Raw genomic sequence first — 20,529 nt, 5'->3', positions numbered from 1 at the left:
GTTTAAACAAAAACAATTAAAAATAATAATAACTTATTATTAATTTTACTTACTCAATTCTTTTATGTTATGTTAAAACTGGTTAAAGTTTTAATTATTTTAAGCTTAAGTTTTAGCGCTGAAACAGTAAGATTATTTTATCAATATGTTTACTTGATTTTATCTGAAATATATGCTTTAATTTTTAAATAAATTAATTGACAAAAGCATCATTACTTCTTTATTAAAAGGATTTATTCAAAATATATACAGAAGATTACGTCAATAATGATTTGGTTCGTTAAGCGTAACGTAAAGGCTTAACAATCCAAATGCAACCCGATGTTGGGTTCGTCCTACGCGAGTTCTATACAGTCGGAGCTCTGCATTTACAGAGAGCCTTCGACAATCTGTATCGCAGTAGCTCTAGGCACAGTCGTGAGGCGGGATAGTCAGTTCTACTCAGCACGGGCGACCGATTGCACGCTCCGACAACCCGCGCGGTCGCATACGACATCCGTAAGTTTTGTGACAGATTCCCATCGCGTATCGCTCACTCCACACGGTTTAAATGAATAAATTCTAACTAAAACCAGCTAGACAGTACGTCCGAAGTTCAGCTTTTGAGTAACGAGAAAAAACTTCAAATGTATCCTTAGTTACATTAACAGTTTAAAACTTAAAATTGGAATTTAGCCGATTTGTGCTCGAAGCGTCTCGCTTAAAAGAATCTCCTGTATTACTTTTTTGATAAAATTTTAATGTTTCTGTATTTTGGTGTAAAAAATTAGTTTTTTATAAAGATGGTTAGGTCATTTTGATTTCGATTTTATCGTTTAATTTTAATATAATTTCAATTATATTTTTTAATTTAAATAAAAAGCTATGGAAGAAGCAAAAAATATCGCTATTAATTATTTATCTTATTATTATGTAATATTTCACTATCATCTTAAATATCACATTATACTTAATTTTATAGATAAACAAAATTGTTAAATAATTAGAATTGTGTCTTTGTGATTGTTGTTACGATTAATTAATGAACGTGCACTTCCTCGCCTTCTTAAAAATATAGAACATCATCATTAATAAAAAATAATGTCCTTCTTAAATAAGAAATACCTCGTGTCAATACATATTTATATATTTTATGAAATGTCTAAGTATTGGATAGTTTCGAAGTTAGGTAAAGATCACGTATGGCCGCGCTTGTTGACCTAGAAATTCCATTATATTTAAAAGCATCACTTTGTAACATTATTCACAATTTAAGGGTTAGGAATTGGGTAAATGCACCTATTACGATAAAATGTTAAGTTTTGAATTTAAAAGCTTGTATGGTTATTCATTAAAGCTATCAATAAAATTCACTATTTTTAGCTGTGTGCTAAGTGCGTAACCAAAATTTATCATTTGCTATGATTATATAGGTATATAGCTTCTAGTAAGTGTGACCAGTGCTTGAACATATGAATATATTAAAAAATGTTTACCGAGTTGTGGAAATTCGACCAAAATCATTAATCGAAATTTGAGGAAAACATATTAATTATCATGGTTCGATTATTTTTTGTATTCTTATTTCCATTTTTTTTTAACTTTAAATCTCGTCAATAGCTACTAAAAATTTATTTTCTTATCGCTTGACAAACAGAAGCGAAAATGATACTGAACTTTTTGTAATTAAATATTTATATAATTAAGATGTCTTGATTATTATCATTCATTTTTTTTTTAAATTCAACAAATGCATGGAATTTAAAACATATGCGTATTTTTTTATATTATTTGCAGTATTTTGTCCTAAAATATCCTACTTTGCGATGGAATAATTACAAATAAATCAATACTGATTTGAAATAAATAAAATGATTTATTTAACTTACGTAGAAAGTATGTGTTGGAATACATGGATGTTGCTATTTGAATTTATATAAAGTTATCAAGTTGCGTTAGAAACGCACTTTGTTTTATATACTTTGTAAAACAATAAAAATTAAATAATAACTTCAACTCTATACTAAATTCCAAATCTTTATTATTTAGGGGATATTGTTTCAATGATTTTCGAAAATCTGGTTGTTATTGTTTCTAAATGATGATAATAAATGATATGCACTAAGTAGCGCACATCTTCATGTGATTCCATATTGTTCTTTGTCAAGCAGATTTCAAAAAATGGAAATAAGATTTAGAAATCAATCAATTTGACGTCTTAAAAGTATGTTTTTTATTGATATTTGTATTGTTACTTCTCATAAAACGAATAAAGATTACATTAGACTATTTTAAGATCTTTTAAAAAGATATCCGAATAAGTTTTTTTTTTTCTAGAATCTCCGTTATTTTTTAAGTTAGTATTTCATTTAAGACTTTTTCGTTGTTCATAAATAATTACACAAAATGTAATTGCTTTGAAATATTTAAACATATTTTGCTAAATTACTTCACCTAATCCTTAAACGTTGCAAGCTCGACATACGGAGTATAGTAACTTAAAAGAGATATTCCATGTGCACTAAAACAAAATTAAAATCATTTCTATCGCATTAAAATTAATCCAATATTTTAGTTTTATTCGCTTTTATATTAAATTATTTTAAACATTTTACAGTAATTTGTAAAATACACTAAATTTTCATATATTCAGTTTACGCCTTCATTACATTGTCGCATATCACACAACAAAATACAGAGTTTACGCCTTCATTATTTATTTAAAGGAAGCTATAGCTTGTTTGTGTATACAATTAATCTCGTGTTGAGCGTCATGGTCGAATGAAAACCTGAACATTCAAGCAGCGTGGTGGTAAAATCTCTAAGCCCTCTCGAAAAAAAAGCGGAGGCATTTGCCCAGCTGTGGAATATATTACTTCTTGCGTATAATCACATAGCTATTTGTTGAAGAACTGTTTACTTCGAATTAAGAATTATTAACGGTATTTTTAAAATATTAATATATTTTTCTTATTACACGTCGGAAAATTCTATGAAAGGTGGTAGCTGTTTTTACAAGCCTGGCTAGTTAGTTTCAACATAACATTCAGATGCCAAACAGTACCCTTTATTAGTATTACGGTTTTAAGTGTCAGTGAGCCAGACTAATTACTATTACAAGGAACATAACACATCGCTCACTTAGTTGGTGGCGTATTACTCGTGTAAGGTTAATAATTTTACAGTCGATGGTAAACATTTATCAACAAGTGGGCCACCCCTGATAATTTCATAATGATAGTTAAGTCGTGAAAGCTAAGCGAATAAAAAACACATAAATAAATAAACGAACTTACTTTCGCATTTATAATTTTAGTAAAGCTGAAAATTTTATTCGTATCCTCATTATTTGAACGGGCTAATCGAAGAATATTTGAACGCGATTTAAAAAAAAAAACTTTTTGCTCGATAGCCTGTTTATTGAGAAAGGCTATAGCTTATATAACGTCACGCAACGTTCCTCGTCATATTGTGGTAGCACAAGGAGCGACTAGTTCAGTAACATAATGATACTACATACGATAATAAAATTATATCATTTTGCAAAGGTCAATGTACTGAGTTTCCTGATTACAATTATTCACATCCGGTTATAAGAAATACTATAATAAAGGGTTCTGTTCCTAATTATGCAATGACATATCGTCAAAGATATATATTGTGAAGTGTTGTGTTGCCAGACATCAGTATTTCTGAGATTATAGAATTTGACATGAGCCTCACGAAACATTGACAAAATCTGTGTCTATACTATTATTATAAGGCCTTTGATCGTGCTAATCCCAGAACCAGTAAATCCGATTTCAAAAAATCCTTTTGCGTTAGTTTGTATACACTACAAGCCACGTGGGAGGAACAGTGGCAATAATAGTCTTATAAAACTACTACTTTCGCGCATATAGTATATAAGAAAGAAGCAGTACATTGATTTCTTATATCGACACATTTAACTAAATGTTTTTTATAGAATATGTAGGTGAGCTCGTTCACCTGCGTACGTGAAGAGCCTGATAAGTGATCATCAACGTCCATAGACATTGGCCTTGTAAGAAATGTTAACCATCGCTTTCATCGTCAATGCACTACCAACCTTGGAAACTAAGATCTTATGTCCCTTGTGCCTGCAGTTACACTGGCATACCGTGTGGGTGATACCCGGACGAGCTTGCACAAAAACCTACCACCAAGATAATGTAACTATCTTGTTATAAAAATAAAAAGATTTTAAAATATCGTTAAAATTTCAAATACATGATCGTACATCGTATTATCTTTATTATTAGCTCCAAAAAGGTTTCATTAAGACGATTTAACTCGTACGGTTGGTAACGCTGCTTGTATGTTTGTATGGTTGAACGCGCTGCTCTCAGGAACGATAAGTGTTACTTGAATACTTCATATTGCTTTAGATAGTCCGTTCAGTAAGGAAGGTTATATGATATCACCTTATAATAAGAGTGTAGTGTATCAGTAACTATAAACATCTACTAATATGGCAAACTGTATGTATAATTTGACAAAACATCTTAGTTTCCAAGGTTGATGGCGCATTTTAGTTGTCATGTTGGTTAGTATTTTTTATAGTCTTATTTACCATCAGGTGACTTTTTTGCTAGCCTGCCTACCTACATGAAATTAAAATAGTCTATTTTGAGCTTTCATCCTAAGGACATATAGTCCAATTTGTATTCTTTTTATTTATTAGGAAGTCCGTGTTTGAAAAACATTATTAGGCTTATGTCTTCGCGCCATTACCCTAAGAAGCAGAATACTAAAAATAAACTTTAACCAATATAAGAATGAGGCGAGCTGTACGGAAACAGGCATGTAAAATTCGAACTAAATGTGGCTAAAATTTCGGGACACGAACGGTACTTTTGTACGACTTATTGTAATTGATCGAAAAAAATCTAAATTCTAAAATAGGACTTCGATTTAAAATCGTGGCTGAAGCTTATATTTCGAACAGTTAGCTTCAATTTATGAATGCGGTTCGCGCTTGACCTAACGGTACGAGTTTAACAACCCTAATCGAAGACGTTCAGTTGTGTTTTAAGGCTCTAGTCGTTATTTGATGTTATTTGTAAATCTAACGGCTTTACTTGTAAACGTTTTATAGAAGATGTTTAGTTTAACGATTTCACTCTTTCTATCATTATTGATTTGATATTAGACAGAAGGAAACAACATTCTTTAACAAATCACTCTCTAAATAACATTTATTTTTTTTATTTTTTTTTATATATTTAGTTTATAAGTAACCCGCTTGATCGTTATTGAGTCTACTAATTTTAATTAAAGCATTTCATTAGGAGTAATATTACAGTTTTATTTTTATTTTCAATTACTTTATTTAAATTTTATGTTATTTCCTTTACTCTCTTTGATTTAAGTTGAGAGTAGTGTAAATAATGATTCATTTTCCTTAAAAACGAGAGGAGGCCTTAACTCTGCAGTGGGACATTCACAGCCTGTTACGAAAAAAATAAAACATTAATTGTAATGAATAATGAAATTTATTTTAGTTTATTTTCTATTTTGCCGATGAAGTTTCTGATATGGATAAATAAATAATTGATTATTTTGACTACGGCCTTCCTTATAATTGTTGCAGAGCGGCTGTTCTGTGAAACAAATATTTCTCCCTTTCTGACATTATTCATTTGATATTCGAAAGAGTAAGACACAGCATTATTTGACTAATTATTAACTAACTAGTTCTTTATATTGTTTAAAACCTTTATTAATTTCTATTATCTTCAAACGGTTATGACGTACTTGCGATAGTCGTTACTATTCCTATATTACCTTAGTTGTGTATAAATAATGTTGCATTTAATGTGGTATGTGATAACAGGCTGTTTGACATTGGATCGCGTTTTAGAAAATAATGTACTTACATTCTATTCGCGTTTACAATTAATTCAACACACAAGAGTATTTTATGTATCCGTAGGACTGTGATGTTTAAGGTCGTATCATAAATTATTCAACTAGCGTATACACTATCATTTTTTTTAAAAAACGTCTGCACTATGTTTTAAAAAATACATATAATTGTAGTCGAATATAGTAACAGCCTGTTAATGTCCCACTGTTGGGCTAAGACCTCCTTTCCATTTTGAGGAGAAGGTTTGGAGCTTATTCCACCACGCTGCTCCAATGCGGGTTAGTAGAATACATATGTGGCAGAATTTCAATGAAATTAGACACACGCAGGTTTCCTCACGATGTTTTCCTTCACCATCAAGCAAGAGATGAATTATAAACACAAATTAAGCACATGAATATTCAGTGGTGCTTGCCCGGGCTTGAACCCACGATCATCGGGTAGGATTCACGCGTTCTAACCACTAGGTCATCTCGGCGTGTAGTTTTAGTCGAATATATTGTAATATAAATATTATAGAGATAAAATGTTGTATTTGTTTTATTCAGTATTCAATCATCTTTATTATTCAACGCTTTCATACGCAGTTTTGCCCGTGCGTGAGTATTGGGTACCGTATGGCGTTTTCTGTACTTTTTACAATGTGTGTGAAACAAATCTTGACGATCAATTGAGTGGTTAAGACGTGATATACAAAATTAAAATATACTTCATTCAAGTAAGATCTTAAAAGCACTTTTTTATTTATTAAAAAAAACGATCGCTTTAATTTTTAATATTTATAAATGCTTGAATATGTATTATATATTTCATTCGATAGCTAGCAATGCCCATATGTACCTATGTCCATATGTCTAGTATATATATTTCTAATTACCTATAATAAGTGAAATATCACGGACTCATCAGGAGAACTTCGAAACTATTCAGTCCAATGTTCGATTAGCTAAATATATAATAATAATAACAAAGTTACTTATCAAATCCTATCCAAAAATATTTTTCATATTCGGGACGGCCAGCTAATGAAATGAGTAGCGATAAACTGGTATATAGACTAATGATATCCGCTATTGAAATTACATAAATAATACATAAAGCATGTGTATAATTAACTGTACTAACAGTTTTTTTCTTAAATACAATCCAAATACGTCGTTTAGCTCGGGAACGTTTTTCGTTTGTGCAACGGATGCAGCACAATTATGTCGACATTAATTTTTCATATTGTTTTCCTCGGCTCGGCCCCTACGACTGGATTCTAATTAGGCCCCTTTTTGTAATGTTGAGTAGTAATAAGACCAAAACATATTAGAATAAAGTAACAGCCGGTAAATTTCCCACTGTTGGATATAAACCTCTTGTAGTTAATGCCGCTTATACCATCACGCTGCTTTGATAAAGCAAACTGGAATTCTATCAAACATGTGATAGAATTTCATCCGACCACGACAGGTACGTGGGTTTCCTCGTAAACAATTAAGCCTGGGTTTAAATATGCAATGTTCGATTAATATTCACGTGTACTAGTTTTAGTCGACCAAATCAAAACTAGCTCAACGCATTCCACTTAAATAGTAGTATCAATTTAAAGTAAGATTTTTAATAACATAAATTCAATGTTGGAAAAGAAACTCTTTCTGTTCACTACTTTACTCCAACTAAGCCACTTAACCGATCGTAACGAAATATGACACTGTAGGATGGTGTCGCGACAAACAAGTAGTATCAAATACATTAGAAAATAAACCTTACCGACATTTTACCGAAAGCTCTAAGCGAATCTCATAAGAAAATTCTACAATTTCGTTATTAATTCAATTAGATAAATTTTGTTGTTTTATTAATCACATCATTGATTAAAACAAGAAAATATCCGATCATCCTTTATCATTGGCAGAATATTTTGTGCAATAGTAAAAAAATCAATGTTTGTTTTGATGAAAGTGAACATCTATTCGTATTTCGAAACCAAATTAAAGGCGTATTTTATTTGAACGCCTTGAGTGTTGAGAAGTGTTGTTGTTGTCAACATTTAAATTCGCTTTGATGTGAGAACGTATTGTTTGTATTCGAAATACGATACGTATACGTGAAATTACATCGGTATAACAACTTTGCCCTTTATCAAGAAATGTTTAAAGGTATTTTTATAGAACGCTAAATAATATTTTTGTTACGCGTCGTATTGTCACACTCTTGCAAAGCTGGAAGAGGGTCTGGATCGAAATTATATTGCTTACTGTCCCTTCTATTAATGATATATTTAATACTAGCTCCCCGTCAGGGCTAAAATTGATGTTTTATGACATTTTTTTTTTACTTGTGATACATATATATTTTTTATGTGATACTGGAAAAATTGTCTTCTAATACAATAAGCATCGAGACAAGCACTATGACCGTTCATCCTACGTTTTTTTTTTGTTTATTCATCAGTCCTATTTTGAAAAAAGTAAACGTGTTAAAAAAATTCTTTTACCAGACACGCATAAAAAGAATATAACAAATAGTAGTAAGAGGTACTTTTTAAGACCTCGATAAAATCAAAATATTAATTAACACAGCCTTATAAATACTTTTGAATGGCAATTATTGAATTGATTTTAAAGCTATCATTGTTAATGAACGTCGATTCTACCGAATAAAATCGACAAGATTTTCAGTAGTGAGTAACTACTGATATTACTATTCCGACAATGAAATTATATAGGCACGTCAAATAAATACAAAAAAATGAAAAAATGCAGTGGTATTATTTCAATTTGTTGTAGGTCGACCTAACTCAATTGATACGCGTATAACTATTATAGTTATCGGAATTACGAAGTCCTAATGAACCTAAATGTCAAATCTCTTGTCATCAACGATCAATCCGTTTTGTAACGTCTTATCGCTAACGTTATAACGCCCTTATTCTTATGCCTATTTGATAATTTGCGATAGCAGGCAATTACTTATATATAAACGTCAAAAATATTATTCACAGTTAATTCAAGGCCCTTAGTGTAAATAATTACGTGGGCCCTATTTATAAATTAGTTTCATGCTTTATTTATTACTAAACTAGCAATATTTACGAAAAAATTAATGGTGCTTAAAATATCTTGCTCTAAACTATATGCAAAATTGAAAATTTATTTACTCTCTTTAAGCTTCAAAATTGAAAGAATTATAGTCTCGCCGAGCATCTGTTTTGCTCGATTACCGTTAAAAATGCCGCTCTGGTAATTATTTGTAGAATCAAATTATTTTTTAATTCAAATACAATACCTTTAGCCAAATACTTATCCTATTTAATTCTTGTTAGTCAAAATCTACATGAAAATCAGAGGAAAACTATCAGGTATGAACATTCTAAGGTTTATTATAATATACGCAACACGCTTATCATGAAATATCCAGGACGGTAGTTTTACGGTTTATTTAAAAATTATATATTTATTATTGTACAATGTTTGCAAGTTTTATGGTAGATAAAAGATAATAAATCAATCAATATGTTTAAAGTATGAAAATAATTAACAAAAAATAAACTTACGTTTTTTAAGCTTAGATATTAATAATAATAATTAACCGTTTACACTTTTCGAATTTGACCGGTTTAGTCTTATAATGTAAATGATATAAGATACGATTGTATGCATGCTGTCTCTTGTAGGATACGATTAATAATTTTTACTTCTTAGATTTTATTCAGGCTTAATATTTGGATTTCTAACTTTAAAGATTTCAAAATAATAAATACTGATAATATCAATTAATAATACCTGTCACAAAATTGTTCAAATAAATTAAAATTATTTTAAATATTTATTATAACGTGCACTGTATGACCCAGATAGTATTGTACATACATAGATGTGTTATTCAGATGTATCGTGATTCAGCCAGTTTCTAGTTGCACCTGTCGTGTTTTTATTTGTATCATATCAACCACTATAAAATTTATTTGTTATATTTTACTTACATAACAATAGAAAAAGGATTTTTTTCATGAATAATAATAATGGCGATGTTATATTAACGGATTACCAATTTGCTAAAATTTTACGTGGAACTTTTAAACGACTTTAGGTCGATGATTCGTGTTAGATTTATTAACGCTTCGATCATGGATACCTCGTTATTTACGAGTAATTACATAAAATCACGTTTTATTATTATAACTATAAATGTTTCATTTCGAAGTTCTAATTTACAAGAAATCATAAATCAATAATCCGTGTAGGCAGTTCGTAAACTATTATAACATTACACCAAACACCGAGCGTAGGAAGTTAAAGACTTGTAATATTGCTTTTGACCTAAACACACTTAAACATTCGGTTTTTTGTTTAATTTAAAACAGGTGGGCAGAGTTTTAAATTTGATACAATGGTAAGTGGTCACCATCATAACTTTTTTTTTTATAGAATAGGAAGGTGGACGAGCATATGGGCCACCTGATGGTGAGTCGTCACCAACGCCCATAGACATTGGCATTGTGAGACATGTCAACCATCGCTTACATCACCAATGCGCCACCAACATTGGGAACTAAGATGTTATGTCCCTTGTGTCTGTAAATATACTGGCTCACTCAACCTTCAAACCGGAACACAACAATACCAAGTACTGCTGTTTTGCGGTAGAATATCTGATGAGTGGGCGGTACCCACTCAGACGAGCTTGCACAAAGCTCTATCACCAGTAATAACTGATATTTGTACATTATAAGAAATATTAAATATCCCCCTATTCGTCAATGCGCCACGAACCTCGGAAACTTAGATGTTGTGTCCATTGTAACATTAGTTACATTGGCTCATCATTAATTATTGCTGTTGGTGTTAAAATATTTGACGAGTGGGTCGTACCTACCCAGACAAGCTTGTACAACGCCCTACCACCAAGATGTCTGTGTGTGAATTTTGGGAATGGGCATGTGTTATTTATAAAAAATGTATGTCCTAACTTGGTATTCAAGCTTGCTACATACCAAATCGGTTCAATGGTTTAGCCCTGCAAGCGTAACAGATATACAGACAAAGTTTGAAAGTAATTTTGTCTGTTTATCTGTTACGCTTAATTTAAAATATTTCTATAGATTCTTTTCTCGAAGTACCTAGAAGCTCTGAACGTTGACTGAACTGAATTGAATAATGAATTATCATACATACATAAAACGGCAAATTTTTTTAAATTTAATTTTACTTGCGATATTTAACACAAACTAAGTATAATATACTTTTAAAAAAAATCTATTCAATTAATTAACGTTATAAATGAAATAAAAATATCATCTTGAAACGTTGGAAAGTTAAACAGTAATTACATCGACAGTTTGATATTTAAATATTAAATCTTATTTTTTATCGATCAACTTTAAACTAAGTTATCGTAGCAGCTATTTATTCGTAACTAACTTAAATACATAGTGAGCATTCATTAAACATCTGACGGTTGTGAGAAACCATTAGTTGCCTTGTTTTTATCTCGTAGTTATAATAAACAAGTTTACAATGTATTGTTTTAACAGTAATTGTTTTGTCATCGCTCCTTTCATCATTGCAAATCATCACTCAAACCAATAAACTGAAGTGACAGTGTGGCCACTAATCGTGAGTGACGTGCCAACGGACAGCTCTAATTAACAGAACAAGTCGGACATCAGATTATATTCATTCAACTTGTACTCAATCTTAGCAACAATATATCATCGTGAACAATAAACATATTAGGATCAAGACAGCTTTGCATATACATTTACAAATCCATGTGATCGTTAGCCGTGATCACGTGGTGTGCAGATATCACCTAAAACTCTTTAACACTTTTGTTATTCTTAAATAAAAATGAATGTTTGTATGTTTGTGCTTTATGCCTTCCTAAGTCGATCCGAATGCGATGAAACTTTGTTGGGTTGTTCCGCGAACGTCCGAAAAGTTTTCCATGCCATACATACAACATTTTTTCTTTGTATATTCGTCCTTCAAAATAAACGCCTTATGTGGACCCCTATTTTACCCATTGGAAGCCGGAATGAGTAGCTAGCTAGCTATTTATATTAGTGTATTTCCACAGACGTGTTGTCCATGCCTTTGGTGTATCTTACCGATACTGACCAACGGCTATACGTGCTTTCCGAAGCACGGGAGTGTATACACTTTCAAATTCCAGACTCCGGGCTGCTACTGAGAATTTTCGACGGAAAATCTCTAACTCTTTATTGGTCCGACCTGGGATTAGTACCCAGGACCTTCGGGCCTGCGGCCTTTCATGTAGCCACTAGACCAACGAGGCATTTATATATACGTATATATTGCATACATATATATACATAAACACCACAGTAGATAATATTTTTATAGTATCGGTTTAATGGACTGACATGTTGGAAGTTGGTGAAAAAAATACTGTGCTACTACAACATAAAAATATAGACTTCATATTCGTTAATCTTTCGCCCAAAAACATATCTATATCGAAATAAAAATGCTCGATACTATACTAATTATTATAAACATGTAGATATTGGGACGCCAAGCTGATGTGAATCAACGAAAAAAAAAAAAAAAAAACCAATAAATAAATATGGATAATAAATAAAAACATTGAATTACGTTAATATATATTTTATTATTATAATAATGTATAGCAACAAAGTATATATAGTGTATAAGGGCCACGCATACAAGGAAGTAGGAACGGCTGGAGTATGTGATTAGATCTATGCCGCTTGACGTCACGGCCTACGAGTCGGGTTTTCCCGCAAGGTGTGCTAAAAGATGTTGCACATTAAAAAAATTGTACTACTGACGGATCAAAAGGGCGTACTTTAGAGCTTACTTTAATAAATTAAGTTTGATTTCAAAATGACATCGAACGTTAAAACCTTTTTGGATATGAATAAATTAATAGTTTGTATCGCAAATCATAAATGTACTGCACCGACTAAATTTAATTTTATATTAGATAAATAGATCATAAATGATTCTAAATAATTAACAAATACATAGAAATAGTTACAATCGCTTTTATGAAATTAATTATTAATTAAATAATCCTTATAATCAAAACATTCGCGCTATTGAATACATATCATATATAAATTTACAACTGATAATAATTTATAAGGAAAAATATATAAATACATAGTCATCCCGACTTCGTACAATTAAATCCAAGATTTTGTTTTCTGTGTTAGTTTTTTTCTTCTATTTAAGAAAGGAGATATTGAAAGATAAATTCGTATGCTGTTGATTTGATTCTGTAGATATTATGTTGATGATCTACAAATCTTATGTTTTATTAAATTGTAGCTTCAAAAATGCTTGGATTGCCTCTTTTCTCTTCGAACAAGTTATATTTAGTTACATCTCAAAAAATATTCAACATATTAACATACTATATAGTCTATGTCCCTCCCGAAATTATAAAATAAAATAATGAAAGTTCCATCGAATTCATGAAATTTCAATCGGATTAACAGTATTTGTGTTAAGCCGTTCAAAAAATAAACATATAAAACATACTCCTTTATAATATTAGTACGACAGAATGCCCGGTGGCATGCGTTGCGTTTCCATTTATTTATTTATATTTGGTTATAATTCTATACGCGTTTCTCGCAATACGGTATTGTCAGTATAGCAGAAACCTTTAGGCAAGTTTCGAAAATAACTGTATAAAGTTTCAACTGAATCGTATGAATGCATAGGGATTTTTTTAACCTACAGAACCAACCTTATACATAAGCTATACCGATATTAAAAAGCTGCAGCGTCTGTTTGTTTGGACGCGCCGCTCTCGGGAATCATAGTCCTATTCTTTATTTTATTTATCCCGTTTATTGATAAAGGTTGTAGACGATAACATCAGGCATACAAGCGTTATATTATGAATTAGTAAAATAAAAAAAAAATACAATTAATAAAAAACATACTGTTCTGAAAAAACAACTGTTCTATATTTAAAATACATCCATCTATAAATCTTTTAATTTTGTTTCATGTAATTTTATATGAAATCGAAACTATATCGTACTTGTTATATTACAAAGTGGCAACGAAAAGCCAGATCCAAGCTTAACATAGCGATAGTTTATGAATCAGTCACATAGGGTTCATTTTATTTAGAAAAATGAATCTGCGTATACATTTTGGTATAATAATGACGGTTTTATTTCAGAGTTGCATTAATTGCTATATTTGTAAAAACAGGTTTGATAGCCTAAGCTATTTAATTTAACATCGTATATTATTTCTATAAAAAATAGGATTTAAATTTGTTATAATGAAATCGTTTATCTCATAAAAGGTAAATCCGTTGTATTCCCCTGTTTATTTTGTTCTACGACATTTAAATTATTTAAATAAAATATATTAATTGTATTATATTTACGACTACTCAATATTATATTACGTATAATACGTATTATTATATAAAAATGTTCCAGACTAAACATCATGTTATCATCGGTATAGTTTGGCAATATTCGGATTTATAAAATTTAATTTTAATACACAATATTTTATTCACACAATAATTGCTTATATTGTATTATATATATGTATATAAATTATGGCAATCCTCCGTTGAATTTCGAATCCGATTCTCTGAGCGAAGAACGAACCAGCCTTTTATAAATATGTTAAATACTTTATTACAAAAATAATATTTTTCCAATGTAATGTCATACGACTATTAAGTCTGAGCGCCTGTAGTTATCACTGAATGAATAACTTTAAGCATGCCATGAGCTTACTGCATTAACCCGGTTCGGTTTGAACAATTCACGAAGTTCCATTGTAGTCTAAGTTCGCTTAAGAAAGGCCTAAGGAATTTGTACTTAATACAAACTAAAGTTAATTTCTCTGTTAATACAAATGTGACCTTTTTCTCAATCAGAGTACATTTGTTTTTCTGTATTTAGTTGCTGCTTTGCGTGGGCGTAGTGGCACATTAATCTATTCGTACGTCGACATTTTGTTTAAGAAATATGACATATTTAAAAAAAGTAGTTGATTTTTATTTCGGAAATAAGGCATTAGATTTAAGTTCAAGGTTTAATAGTAATCAAAAATATTAATCAAATATATTTAACAATTTTTTCTAATTTATATAATATATCGTTGTCTTGGTCGATTTCGTCCTCGTCAGCTATTCCCAACGGACATATTATAATACACTCACTCTTATTGTCCGATGAGACAGCTATCCAAAGCGACCGGATAGAGTTTAGCCGGAGGACCAACGGCTTTACGTGCTTTCCGAGTCATGGGTTTATAAACATTACGAACCTGCGAAACCGTATAAGTTTTATTACTCGACCCGCAATTATGTATCACTTGATTACCGAAGCTTTATTATATAATATATAAGACTTAATAAAACAAACAGTATCAAATTATAACTATTTTATAGCCCTAATGAAAAGTTCTCGCTCAATTCGATAAAAAGTTACTATTTTATAAAATATCGGAGATAGCGAAATGCGGTTCACGAGTTAAAAAGACAAAACACAGAAGATGTCGTGACGATGTACAGATTTGCATAAAGAGCAACTATTTGCCGATTACCGTATCCTCCGGTATGCGTGACAAGCGATAGCGATTAGGAATTATTTGCTTAAATAATTCTGTATCGTGTAATACATTTCAGTCAATATTTTAAGAGCTAATATTTTGAATCAATAAAATTAATAAACTTAAAATTGATGTTTGTTTAAAATTTCTAACATATATTTTAAGCGGACTAATATAAAGATAACTTTTAATATTCGTACGCTTCAGCTTATCACGAACGGTATTTCGTAGTATCGTTCCCTGTGCACGCGATACCCGCTCATCACGAAATTAATATCAGTTTCAAAATAAGTGTCCTGCAATACCGACCGTCCTGACAAAATAAATTTCATAATGCTGAATTTGAGCAATTTTACCTTTCGTTACCAACTGCCGTTTTTTACTGAAATTTCATACTAAATTATGACAAATGAGAGTTATTACTAAAGTTGTATTTTTCGCATTATCTTACTCTTTCAAAAGATTTTTATTGTTAGTGGATTTTAGACACGATTACTAATCCGTTCTATAACATTAACAATAATATCCATAAACTTTTCGAATGTAGCACTTTATAAGTATGTTTTTATAAGGAAATTATTTCGAATAAATCATGTTACTTTATATTTGCGAGTACTTACTTTACGAATATACCCGTAATATTATCATATAAAAATACCTCAATCGTAACATCACTCCATCATAAGGTCGTATGTCGCTTAGTTGATTATTCCGAACTTGGAAAACAATGGATGTCATCCCCGAACAGGTATTGTCGCAGAGACAAGCCATAGACAATGGTGTCGTATTCCCTGAGAACTAAGAAGAAGTAATGTAATACGACCTTTATTGTTTTTTTTTTCTAAAGATTCAAAGTCAGTTTGTAATAAAGGAACTTTTATAACGTACATTGGAACATGAGTATAACTCTTAGTTTTATTAGCGTCATTCAACATTTGATTTTAATTTTATTTATTTAAAATATCTATACAAATCTTTGCATCGTATAAGACTGCTTTATATACATACAAAAATATGAATTTCACACTTATCACTGAAACTGCGACTCATATAATAATATTATATACTAAAAACTTCCAAACTTGCTGCGTCTTCTGTATATTGGTGGTTGTATTGGTTTAGTAGTTTTTTTCATTTAGGCATTAAAATATATATATTTTATATGAAATATAATAATATCTATATATGAAACTAGAAAATACCATAACGGTTAATATACATGGCTGTTTTGACTTTGCGTTTTACGTGCACTTCACTTTCTTATATCAAGAGTGATGTAATCAATTAATGATGGTATAATAAATAACGATGTAACATCCATAGACTGGATTGGAAATTAATACCAAAGTGATTGTATTAATCTACTTTAATATACCATATATACATCTATACAAATAAACAAAACTCAAGTGTCCGTCTGTGGTTTCAAAATAAATGCCTCTTTTTAAGTTAATATGGCTATCTGCGAGTTACAATAGCCGTAAAAACCATCTTTTTATATTTTAATATAAATATTTTATATTATTATTTTTATACGTATAATTCAAATAGGCATTATGCAGGGTAAAAGGCAGATTATAAAGGATTTTAGCCACAAACTGAATTCGACGGCGATGCTGTCTTAAATATTATTAATGGGTTTTGCTAGTTTTAAATATTATTTTTTTATTTGTCTATTGTCAAAGTAACGATCGAAATACGTTCATAATTTACTTGTTTTACTTTTTTATTTTTGACAGATGGCAACAAAATGTCTTTTAAAGAGTTAAGAAAAAAACTCTCAAAGAAAAAAACTCTCAAAGAAAAAAAAAGTATACTCTATATGACTTACCTTTTAATTTTGGAATACGTTGCTATACTTAAGTTACATAATTATATATTTATTAACAGTTTTTAGTAAACATAAAGTAAATTTTCTTCATATAAATCTATTTGATTATGTTTTTAATTAGTTAACTATAAAAAAAGAGTTATGTACCCAATTTATTTTACGTTTTATTGCTTATTGGTCGATACTAAAATTTTGAAAACGGTCTTTGTGCTTATCGTAGAGCAATTTTTAGACATGGTTCTAGTAAGGTTTAGACAAAGAATAATAGTTTTTACGGTCTAGTAGCTATACGCTACACATATTTGTATCTTACATAACGCATCCTAAATAACAAATATGATCTAGTTTCTTTTTACTTCGAATAATGTTTGCTAACAAAAACAAGTAATAGCTTCTAACCATTATACTAATGATGATAAAATCCAACCATAAATAGGAAATTTAAACAGTAACAGCCTCACATGTATACGTTGCTTAGCGGGTGTATGCGCAATGATTTCTCTCTTTCTGAAATCATTGATTTTATATTCGAAAGAATAAAACACAGAGTTGCATGCGCACAACATTGTTTGCTGTGTAACTAAATGCAATTTTGGTAAAGTAAATGGTATGATGTGGTTGGAACCGAAAAAAATAATATACAACTAGCTTGCGCCCGCAGCTTTGTCCGTGTGTACCAGGAGGTTGTACCTCAGAAAACATAAGTTAAAATGGGCAAAAATACAAGTGGTTTGATACTAGTTTACTAAATAATATTATACACTAGATATTTTGTCATTATAATTTATTATATATTGATAGTGCTTTACTAGAAATCTTTAAGCGAGTGCCAACAACAACTGTACAAAGTTTCAATTCGGTTGAATGAACGATGCGTGCACGCATAGAATACGAACGAATAAACAACAAACATTCACTAGCTCTTATTAAATGTCACCTTTTGTTAAATAAAATATATTATCTGTGGCTCAGGGCTTGCAATTTAATTTGAAAGCTGTTCCACACAACAGGACAATCGGTGCTTAAATTTTTATTTTATTTTTTGAATAGATTAAAAAAGATTTTTTTAAGGTAATTTGTTAAAATATTTCTTAGTATGTTTATCTTTACTAGATTATATTTTTTATGAAGAATCATTTAAATTTATTCATACCAATGTTCGTTCAGAAATTAGACCATAATCATTATTAAAAACTTCAAGGTAAACATATATTCATTTTCATCTTTCGAACTATTTATTTTTATTTCTAATGTTTTTATTGATAAAATTAGAAAACCGGTTGACAAATACAAAAAAGTTACTGTTACATAGAATAATTTTGCAATAATTACAAATCCTAAATAAGACTCGACTCAAGCGCATTGACATTTACATAAGATGTAATAATATGTAAGTAGTAATGTATGTGGAATGCCAAACCACTATCGTACGATCGTTCACCTCAACCCGTAAACAGTACAATCGTTCAAACAACGCTAAATGAGATTTTGTAAATTATTTCTTCAATGGCAACACTAAATCATCAAATGTTCGATCATTTTCTATTTAAAAAAAAATAACAATAGTATCAGTCACGTTGTTTGATGTAATATCGCTATTTAATACTCAAATGAAAGCATTATATAACCGAAAAGGTTATTACTAAATTTTCACATACACGAAATTAATTTACCTTAATTGAAGGCACTGATTGAAAAATAGAAAATGGTACCATTAAAGGGGGTGCGGTGATTAAAGCGAGCTGTCTTTGGAAAAGAATGACATACTTTGACTCGGGTTGAACACTGTACAAACAGTTTTTTGTTCAGATAAAATATGCAGATAATCCTTACATTCGTATTGGTTTGAGTAAACAATTTTATATATTCATTTGGAAGTTATTTCTTAATAATGGATTAAAGTGATTTATCGATTGATATTGTTAGTTATTTCTTTTATAGAAATAGCTCAGCATAAGTCCATAAATATCTCAATGCTTTATTTAAATATAACCATCTTACGGATAAATAAACGCGTTTTATTTCATATAAACATAAAATAAAATATAAACTATTAAAATTCTACACTAGGCAAACATTTCAAAGGAGAAGTCGTTTAAATAAGTTGACGAGGTACGAACAGTCGGTTAGAAAACATTCGTACATTAGTCGAGGGCTCGGAACGTGAGAAATAAATGAAACAGATGCACTTCACGTTTATAATCATTAGCGATGGTTATATTTGCGAAAAAAATAAACACTAATATAAAACATGTGTTGTACTGAATATTTTTCTTTGCGAATCGACTCTTATACCCACATAATCATATGTTATTCCACATATATGCTGATATAAACACGCTGTGTTTCTTTCGCCGGTTCTTCATAGAGCTGGGTGTTTCATTTCCACACCTGTGGTAGTTTCTTGTTTGATTATCAATAAGTAAGTGTAATGCTTCCGTGCATTCCATTTACAGTTATGTGTACCCCTTATTTTACCTCGTATCAGTGATTAAGCTTCATGGCGACAAATATTACTATTAATAAAAAAAGATCACCTTACATCATCATAAAGATTAAACATTCCATATTGAATACTATCTTAGTTTATTTTTTCAACTTTCGATCGCACAAGAATCTTAGATGACGCGTCATGGATACGACGAATGTGAAAACCAGATGCTCGGATTTCAAGGGCTTGGTTATAAAAATAATACATTATGATCGTATTATTTTTGAACACATGTGTTAGTTCACATAACGTTGTCAATAAAAATACACGAATTAATTTAAATAATGATGTAATAATCTTATCTACACGTTTAAGAAACCTGTCATTTATTTTTAACTATAGGAGTTCACGTTACGCGTGCATAGCAGATTTTAATAAAACTAAGCTTATGTCCTGGGTTACCGATTGTTTTGTGCACACGTTCGGTTACCACACACTCATCACGTATTCTATTATTCTCCAGCCAAATTTCAATTGTTTTTATTGCAATGCTGAGAGCAATGCAATAAAAACAATAGACTTATACTTGACTTAAAGTAAAGTAAAATAAGCCTATAAATGTCCCACTTGGTGGTCATCGTTTTCTTAAAGGAATTACTTATTTTCGTATTTACCCCCTCCAAATAAGGTTCCCGCTTGTGTTAGGTTAGGAGTAAGGCGATAATAGCCCACGGGATCAGGATCGAACCCGCGACTTTTACATCGCTAGGCGGCCCGTAAACCGTTGCGCTAAAGACACTTCAATTTTTGACGCTTTCGTCTATTGACA

General features: G+C 30.5%; 1 protein-coding gene and 1 long non-coding RNA gene across 19 annotated transcripts in view; one reads left to right on the top strand and one right to left on the bottom strand.

Annotated features, from left to right (window-relative positions):
- LOC126780312 (basement membrane-specific heparan sulfate proteoglycan core protein) overlaps positions 1 to 20,529 on the top strand; it is a 148,292-nt gene that overhangs the window by 77,778 nt on the left and 49,985 nt on the right. For 2 of the 17 annotated variants that reach the window (XM_050504677.1, XM_050504674.1), the window contains exon 1: positions 417 to 498. The exons of 14 other annotated variants lie outside the window; for them this stretch is intronic. The gene's annotated coding sequence lies outside the window, so the exon portion shown is untranslated. Of the gene's footprint in view, positions 1 to 416; positions 583 to 20,529 lie in introns of those variants that run through there. One more of the 17 variants, XM_050504676.1, reaches the window with a different exon arrangement.
- On the bottom strand, positions 5,385 to 17,348 carry LOC126780333 (uncharacterized). Of its 2 annotated transcripts, none has more exons than XR_007670483.1 (3): positions 17,270 to 17,348; positions 16,097 to 16,236; positions 5,385 to 5,450 (listed from the first exon to the last, which is right to left on the bottom strand). It is a non-coding gene; the product is annotated as an uncharacterized LOC126780333 (long non-coding RNA). The 2 variants fall into 2 exon arrangements; XR_007670482.1 differs by lacking the exon at positions 5,385 to 5,450 and adding an exon at positions 5,526 to 5,603.

This window comes from Nymphalis io, chromosome Z, assembly GCF_905147045.1.
Source record: "Nymphalis io chromosome Z, ilAglIoxx1.1, whole genome shotgun sequence".
NCBI lineage: Eukaryota > Metazoa > Arthropoda > Insecta > Lepidoptera > Nymphalidae > Nymphalis > Nymphalis io.
This window is presented reverse-complemented; position numbering and strand designations above follow the sequence as displayed.